Below are 9,230 nucleotides of genomic sequence, written 5' to 3'. Positions count from 1 at the left end.
CATGCTACATGCTATTAGGTCCTTTGTAACATGAAACAGCCCATCCTCTCATCATGCAATATCTAAGTTTTAAAGCAATAGGTAATCAGCAGATATGTCAATATATTGTGTACAGTCAATGGATGCACTATTTGCAGAATTTGATGCACTTAACAAGCAGACAGGGCTTGGCAGAACAATCTGCCTTCCAAGTAGAATGAGGATAGACACCACCCATCTCTATATCTATGATTCTTCTACGCTTTCTTTCTTCTCCCTACACTCTCCACTGGCATGATGAGATATAAGGACTAAAATTAAGGTCCAATGTTATGTATGACATGACATTTGTGGAAAACTGGTAGGGCCTGGAATGGCTTAACCACCAATCTTGCTCCTCACCTTTCTCCCATGGATAACATCCACTAGTCAAACAACTCTCCTTATCACAGGGACTAGGCAAAGTTCCTGCTTATCCCTGAGTAGTGAGCTTCAGTTCCCTGCCAGCTACAGAATTACTCATATAAGGCAATCACATACTCCCACAGGAACCAGAGGGCACCTCACCCCCTTGATACTAATTACAAAGCCTGCTTCCCACAGCCCTAGTTGTTCCCTGTTCCCTGTACTTATGTTCCTCATGTGGCCTTTATGGCATGCAGTGTCCTCTTCCTTGAGCGATGAGTATATGTGACATGAGCATTTGTCAACCTTATCTGTCCAGGACCAGGCAACATGTGTTCAGCATCTCCATAAACCTAGGATGGGAATCCCTCCCCAGCCAACAGGGCAAATAAAAGCAGATAAGACTGCTCACTATATAGCTGCATAACTAAGAAGGCCTCTAGTGGATCCTTTGTAGGACAAAGAGGATCAGCTTTTTTGGGTTGAAAATCCTGCATCTACTTTACAAAGTAATGGACACCCACATGAATAATAATGCCCAAAGATATCACAAGTGGATTAAAATGTACTTTAAACAACTGGGAGTATGTAGACGCATATATATATATATATATATATGCACACACACACATACATATACACATATATACGCACATATATATGTGCGTATATATGTGTATGTATATGTATACATATACAAACTCCCAGATGTACTATATATATTTACATATATTTTACATATATTCATACATATACACACATATAGACTCCCAAATGTGCTATATATAAAAACATACAATACAAATACATATATATGTGTGTATATATATATATATGAACCTACTACGTATATTCAGAAAATTGTGTGTATATATGTATATATATGTGTGTATATATGTGTATGTCTATGTATATATATAGACATACATATATATATACATATATATATATATACTGATTCTTCATCTTTTGAGCAGATAAAATCTTATAAGCCAGGACCAACAGATTCTGAGGCTGACAGCCCTGTCCTCACTTTTAAATAAGCAATGTAGAAGAACACTGACAAGAATACATTCAACATATTGATCTCTTTAGGAATGAGTCATTCTACAATCTTACCTGCTTCTGTGTCATGTGCTTCTGGATTGATAAGAGGTGCTCAGGTGAGAGAATCAAAATACAAGACTGGGCAATTCTGATTTCTCTCTCAATTTGCAAGCAAAGAAGGTTGTTAACCCATCCTCTTAAAAACTGGTTGATTATTTATGCACAATGTGTATGAATGTCAGCCATCCAAATATTCATATTTTGTTAATTTGGGATTAAGCAGATGGGGATAGGTCGAGAATGAAGCCATTTGTGAAAATGGCTTAAAAAGAGAGAAAATAAATTAAATGGAGTGTCATTTAACTGAGAGATAAGAGTTTGAAGAAATTAAGATTTGGAATTTTAACCTATAAATGTGTAATGGTTAATTTTTTTTTCCTTTTTGGCATTGAATTTATTTTTATTTTAAGTTCTGGGATACATGTGCAGAATATGCAGGTTTGTTGCATAGGTATTAATGTGCCATGGTGGTTTGCTGCACCTATCAACCCATCATCTAGGCTTTAAGCCCCACATGCATTAGGTAGATGGTTAATTTTATACGTCAACTTGACTGAGCCAGAATGTCCATATATGTCCATATATTTGGTCAGATCTTATTCTTGGTCATTCCTGAGAAGATTTTTTTATGAGATTAACATTTAAATGAGAAGACTATGAGTAAATCAGATTATGCTTCATAATACAGGTGGGCCTCACCAATCAGTTGAAGGCCTTAGTACAACAAAGACTGACCTCACCTGAACAAGAAGGAAGTCAGCCAGCAGACCACCTTTGGACTTGAGCTGCAACTCTTCTCTGGTTCTCCAGGGAAAACAAAATACTGATTTACCAAGCTTCCACATTTGTGTGAGCCAAGTGCTTAAAATAAATCTCTTTCATATGTATAGGAAAGAGATACATATGTGAGATATGTATGTGTGTGTGTGTGTGTGTGCGTGTGTGTATGTGTATATGCATGCACACACACACACACACCCTGTTAATTCTGTTTCTCTGGAGAGCCCTGATGAATACAAAGTATTCATTCATTTCCCTGCACTTCCTATGGGAATTAGGATTTTTTGGATACTGGATTCCATGTTCCCCTTTCTACCACTTAAGATGTGATAGAGGAAGAAATTATGAAAACGGCTGTGCAAATACTTTTTCCAAGAATGGGAAAATCACCACTCTTATCCCACTAGTCATGTTTAGTAGTCTACAGGGCATAGAGATAGCCATGCTGATAGAACCCAGCATATGACATGTGCTCACACTCAGTAAATACAAGATGGAGAAACTGGGCCTTGAGCAGGTTACTGAGAATAAATCAGAGTGGTGGACAAACAGGGAACAGAAGAGACTTTCTAAATAAATAAAGTAGTCAACACACCAAATATCCCCGAGAAATTATAGTAATTAAGAAGTAGTCTTTGAATTTGGAAATGAGTAGGTCACTGATATCTTTGTCAAGGATCGTTTCAGTGGAGAGGTAAAGGCAGAATTGAGTAAAGAGTATGAATTAAAATATATTGTTTATAGAACTTGTACTTGGAAGGAAGGGAGAAATAACAAGCTGTTTTTTTTTTGCCCCAAGATGAAACTGGTTATTTGTAAGTTGAAAGAGTCTAGAAGGATGAAAATTATAGAGTGGCAGGTTAGAGTTCATTCTCACTGGGCTTAAGATGAGCTGGGATTAAGAAAGCAGGTAAGTGGATTCGACTAGGGTGATGGATTATAAGTGATAGCCTATAATGGATCTAACCCAACATAGGTTATCATAACCTAAAAACCTGTATTGATTTAGATCCAAGAGAGGTTATCACAAGACCTAAAAAATATTGGGGTCTAGTGAAGAAGTATGCACACTATGGAAAGTATTGTATCCATGAAACAAGAACAAAGTAATCTGCTAGGAGTGAGGGGTGAGAGTTGGGTGAGAGTCTCAAGGAGCACGTTGGATGTTGGGATCAATAAATCCTTCATGGCAGTTCTGCTGACACATATATTGGGAAAAATACAGAAGTACAAGTATCATACTAACCAAGTTGAATATACATAAAATAACCAACTTGAGCAGAACTAAGGTGATAGAACACTTCTCTGAAGTTCTCCCCAAAAAAGCAAAACAAAAACAAAGCATGGCTGTTAAAATAATTTTATGAAAAGTATGTAAAACAATTTAGGAGGCCTATGTTACCCCCCCAAAAAAAAAGATTTTTTTAAAAAAACCACTCTATAAAACAAGAGAAGAAAGCCACAAGGAGGAAGCACACTTAAATGCCTGTAGCTACAAAGGAAGCAGCCTGTCTTGGGAAAAGCATGCAGGAGAACATTGGGTAAGATGCCAACATGAGCTTTAGGGTCTAATCTTTCTGCTGCTGATACTCCGTCCTTTGGAGATACACAGAACAGAGCACAGCTTTTCACACTGTTGATTATTAGTCAAGAGCTATAGGCAATCAGATCTTTAATTTAAACTATGGGAGGTAATATGGCTACAACTGTGCATCTTGCTCAAAAGAGCTTGCTAAAACATCACAGCTTTTAAAATTCATTCACACATCCATTTCTCCAGAGCATATACTTACTTCTAGCAGGTCAGGCCAGAATAGGCTCCAATGCCACTTCAAAAAGATACAGAAAAAATATGGACGTGTACCTATATATTAGTATCATGTGTGAGTGTGCAGAAGTGGGTGTAGAGAGGAAGAATTATAGCTAAATATACAGCTAGATAGCTAGATGACAGGTAGCTAAGTAACTAGATAACATACTTATGATGGACTATTGATAATAGATGGGTGGATGGAAGGATGGATAAATAAATATAATCTACTAATTACCAATATTATAAGCTTACTGGTGATTTGTATATACTTTATTTATGACTTCTTAAATGTTTTCTAAGATGAACATTATTACTTTTAGAAAATGGGAAATCAAAGACTTTTTAAACTTTGTTTCAAAGCTGGAGAATTTCAAGTGACGAACAGGCCAAGGATGAAACCATTTCCGAGTGGGGTAGGAAGTGGTAAGAAAAATGCAACTTATTATCAAGCAACTGAGACAGAAGTATTTTCTATAGGATTGCATGGACATTGTTATCACTCAGGACTGTGACAGGAACTGGGGATTAGAATAGGAAACCTGTGAAATGAGCAGTAAATCCCGGGTGAATATGGAGAAGTAGCTTTCAGGTTAAGCAAATGTAGAGGGGTGCCTAACTTAATAGAAAAAGAGGTGCTTGCACACGTGTAAAAAGTATAATACTGTGGGAGGCCGAGGCGGGCAGATCACGAGGTCAGGAGATTGAGACCATCATGGCTAACACAGTGAAACCCCGACTCTACTAAAAATACAAAAAATTAGCCGGGCGTGGTGGCAGGTGCCTGTAGTCCCAGCTACTCAGGAGAATGAGGCAGAAGAATGGCGTGAACCTGGGAGGCGGAGCTTGCAGTGAGCCAAGATCGTGCCACTGCACTCCAGCCTGGGTGACAGAGCGAGACTCCAACTCAAAAAAAAAAAAAAAAGTATAATACTGGAAGTGGAAAACTGAGAGAAACCAAACACTGGATCCTAGGCTTGTCATTGTTATAAAGTGGTAGAATGAGGGTGGTCTACTAAAAGCCTGCAGGTACACGTTATCCTTGGTGTACCCAAACAAGGTGAAACGTTAAAAGTGAGGCATGAATTGTAAACAAAGGAACAGTCATTTCAGAAAGCACAGTGGAATGTCTAGAAGAGACAGCCATGGTGTGGTGACAAATTCCCACAGGAAGCACAGGGAAATACTGAGGTAAAAGTATAGGAAAAGATTGACCGAAGTAGTTTGCATTTGGAAAGCTGATAAAGGCTGGTAGACTCCTGAGAGAAAAAGGTACAGTCCTAGGAGAAAATACTTGGAAGAATAAGAGCACAGAAGCTGGAAGGTGGGAGTTTTATCTCCTCTATGTAGATCATAGAAACTTGCAGAAGCTCTCAAAGGTCTACAACAAGCATTTCCTAATTAGCTGCTGCCCAGTGTTGCTTGGCATACCATACCTATTGCGTACACTCTAGAAGGTATTATTATAGGAAAGTATCTGTCAGAAACGGCGACATCTTGTGAACAGGCCCAGAGCAACAGAGTAAATAGAACGAAACATGAACCACACAATCCAAGAAGCTCCAGGGGGGTTCGGGGTTCTACATGATACATAGTTACTGCTTGTTCTTAGGAAATAAGCCAGGGCAGGGAGTAAGGACACTTACAGCAGGGAAGCTGATCAGGAGAAATACTGGTCTGCAAGAGAAACATAGTCTAGACATGTAAACAATTCGTCATGAAATTACTGACTCGGAGACCTAGAGAAATACATCATCAGTTTACCTGCCAAATCTTGTAAAGGGCCCAAGGGCACTGTTATTCATGTTCTCAGCTGTATTGATTAATAGTTCTCAATTCATTTTAGCAAACAATAAAGTGAGTCCAAGTGAGCATACTTTTTTTTTCTTACCAGATGTGAAAATCAATCACGAAGATTTTAAAATCTTAAAGATTTAAAATCAATCACGAAGGTTTTAAAATCTTAACCAGATGTTAAAATCAATCACCTTTAAATTACAAAATTTAAAGGTCTTGTACAGGCATAGTAATAGATCAGTGGAGCAGGAGAGTCCAGAAATGTACCAAAATATACCTAAGTATTTAATGTATGATAAGGTTATAGTTTCATATCAGAGGAGAAAGTTTAGAGGGCTCAAAACATGATATTAATTAGCAGTCTTAGTAATTAAAGCTATGAGGCCGGGCGCGGTGGCTCACGCTTGTAATCCCAGCACTTTGGGAGGCCGAGGCGGGCGGATCACGAGGTCAGGAGATCAAGACCACGGTGAAACCCCGTCTCTACTAAAAATACAAAAAATTAGCCGGGCCTGGTGGCGGGCACCTGTAGTCCCAGCTACTCGGAGAGGCTGAGGCAGGAGAATGGCGTGAACCCGGGAGGAGGAGCTTGCAGTGAGCCGAGATTGCGCCAATGCACTCCAGCCTGGGCGACAGAGCGAGACTCCGTCTCAAAAAAAAAAAAAAAAAAAAAAAAGCTATGTATGGAAAAGAAAAACATAAACTTAGAATCTTCTATCTACTCATTCCTGATTGCTTGAAGATTGAAATGTAAAATATAAATGTAGATCGTATTTTTCATCCATCAAATTGGCAAAGATTTAAAAAATGGTAATGAAACGGTATTTTCAAAGGTATTCCTAAGGATGCCACTGCTGAAGAAAGGGTAAATTAGCTCAATTTTTTATATATGTCACTTACATCATTAATCATCTTCTTGGGTTATCTATACACATTTTCTTATGCAGAGGGCATGATTTTCCTTGACCTTTAACATATATTAATAGAAGCAAATAGTCCCCTTGAAGATATATTTTTTAATTCAGAGGAGATTTTTTTTTTAATTTTACTTTAAGTTCTGGGATACATGTGCTGAATGTGCAGATTTGTTACATAGGTATACATGTGCCATGGTGGTTTGTTGCACCTGTCAACCCACCATCTGGGTTTTAAGCCTCACATGCAATAGATATTTGTCCTAATGCTCTCCCTCCTGTATTCCTCCACCCCCCTACCCCCCTACTGGCCCTGGTGTGTGATGTTCCCCTCCCTGTGTCCATGTGTTCTTATTTTTCACCTCCCACTTACGAGTGAGAACATGCGATGTTTGGTTTTCTGTTCCTGAGTTAGTTTGCTGAGTATGATGTTTTCCAGCTTCATTCATGTCCCTGCAAAGGATTTGACCCAGCAATCATTACTGATATATACTATAATCATTAATGATATATACGATTACTGGGTATATATCCAAAGGATTATAAATCATTTACTATAAAGACACATGCACACGTATGTTTATTGCAGCACTATTTACAATAGCAAAGACTTAAAACCAACCCAAATGCCCATCAGTGATAGACTGGATAAAGAAAATGTGGCACATATACACCATGGAATATTTTTGTTTATTATAATGTTAACTGATGTTGAGTATTGAAAAATAGAAAAAGGACAAACAAGGAAAAATGGGAAAAAATGTTTTTAAAGGTTCTAACTTCTCTAAACTGATATAAATTATCACTCCAGGGTATATTCTTTTAGAAAATTTCTCTACAAATCTACACGTACACTACTTTTTTCTTTTCTTTTTTTTTTTTTTTTTTTTGTGAGACAGAGTCTCACTCTGTCACCCAGGCTGGAGTGCACTGGCACGATCTTGGCTCACTGCAACCTCTGCCTCCTGGGTTCAAGTGATTGTCCTGCCTCAGCCGCCCAAGTAGCTGGGACTACAGGTGCATGCCACCATGCCTGGCTAATTTTTGTATTTTTAGTAGAGACAGGGTTTCGCCATGTTGGCCAGGCTGGTCTCGAACTCCTGACCTCAGGTGATCCACCTGCCTGGGCCTCCCAAATTGCTGGGATTACAGGCATGAGCCACCGCACCTGGCCTACTTTTTTCAAAATGAGATCATGGTATTCATACATTTTATAACATATAACATTCTTTTTCATTTAAAAATTTGTTGTGAAAATCTTCCAAGAGATGCAGTTCTGAAGCTTTTTTATTTCTTCATAGCACTCCATTTTATCGACATACAACATTTAACTGATGCCTTTTGCTGGGATGGCTTCCGACACTTTTCTGTCCTAAACGATGTTACAGAGAATCCCCATGCACAGACTTGTACACACACTCACCATTTGAAGACAGACACACCACTTTTAAAAGTAGCTGGTGTTTTGTACAACATCCTTCAGTAACCTTCTTTGGCATTTCAGCCAATTTTTATTGATACTGGCAAATTGGATTGCAGTCTTGGTTAGTTGGGTTCTTTACTGGATCTATATGTAAAACAGCATTAGTGCAAGTTAGTAATTAATAAATTCATTCCACTTTTGCCAAAGTGGACAGCACATTTTACTGGAAATAATAATGTACTTCTTATTGGTAAATCTAACCCCACTGAGTACAGCGTGTTCACGCAGTCACCATCCACTGAGAATTAACAGAATTGTCTGAGAATTTGAAATCAACTAATTCTTAGTGTAGTAATGTTTGCCAGAAGTCAGGATTTATTTTGCTTATATTTTAAACCCTTAAATAAACATTCCAAGATTTAAGATTTGGAAAATTCTAAAATAAATATGAACAGTAGAAGCTACAGAAAAATACTGTTGAGTTTTTCAAAACTTTGGCTTTTTTTTAGGTAAGTAAAGTGAATTAGTAGGTGTTTCCCTGTTTTGTTTATTAATAGAAATTGATACTTGCTATAACCTCACTAATCTTCACATCTTTCATCAAATTTTATTCATTCATACCATAAAAGATTATTCATTACCTACCACTCTGCAGGGAGATGGCAAAACCAAACACACATATATTCTCTCTCTTCCTCTCTTTCTGACACACACACACATCAGATGTTAAAGAAGTTCACATAAGCTCCTAATGTGTACAGTTTAGAAAAAAGTAGAGCAAGGTAGGAACGCAGCTAATTTGCGATATGAGGACACTGTAAGACTGAAGGGCAGGTTCTACTAAGGAATGAATTTGCATAAGCCACACAGCAATCCCTTGCGGAAGAACACGTAGCAAATAACAAAGTAAGCATGAGAATTCAGTTATCTCACAAACCCTACTCAAGTGCAGAACATTCTCCTCTGAATTTTGCAGTAAAGAAGTGGCAAGCAAAATACTGGAAAATAAAACAAA

This window comes from Nomascus leucogenys, chromosome 8 (assembly GCF_006542625.1).
Source record: "Nomascus leucogenys isolate Asia chromosome 8, Asia_NLE_v1, whole genome shotgun sequence".
NCBI lineage: Eukaryota > Metazoa > Chordata > Mammalia > Primates > Hylobatidae > Nomascus > Nomascus leucogenys.
Note: the sequence above shows the minus strand (reverse complement) of the source record.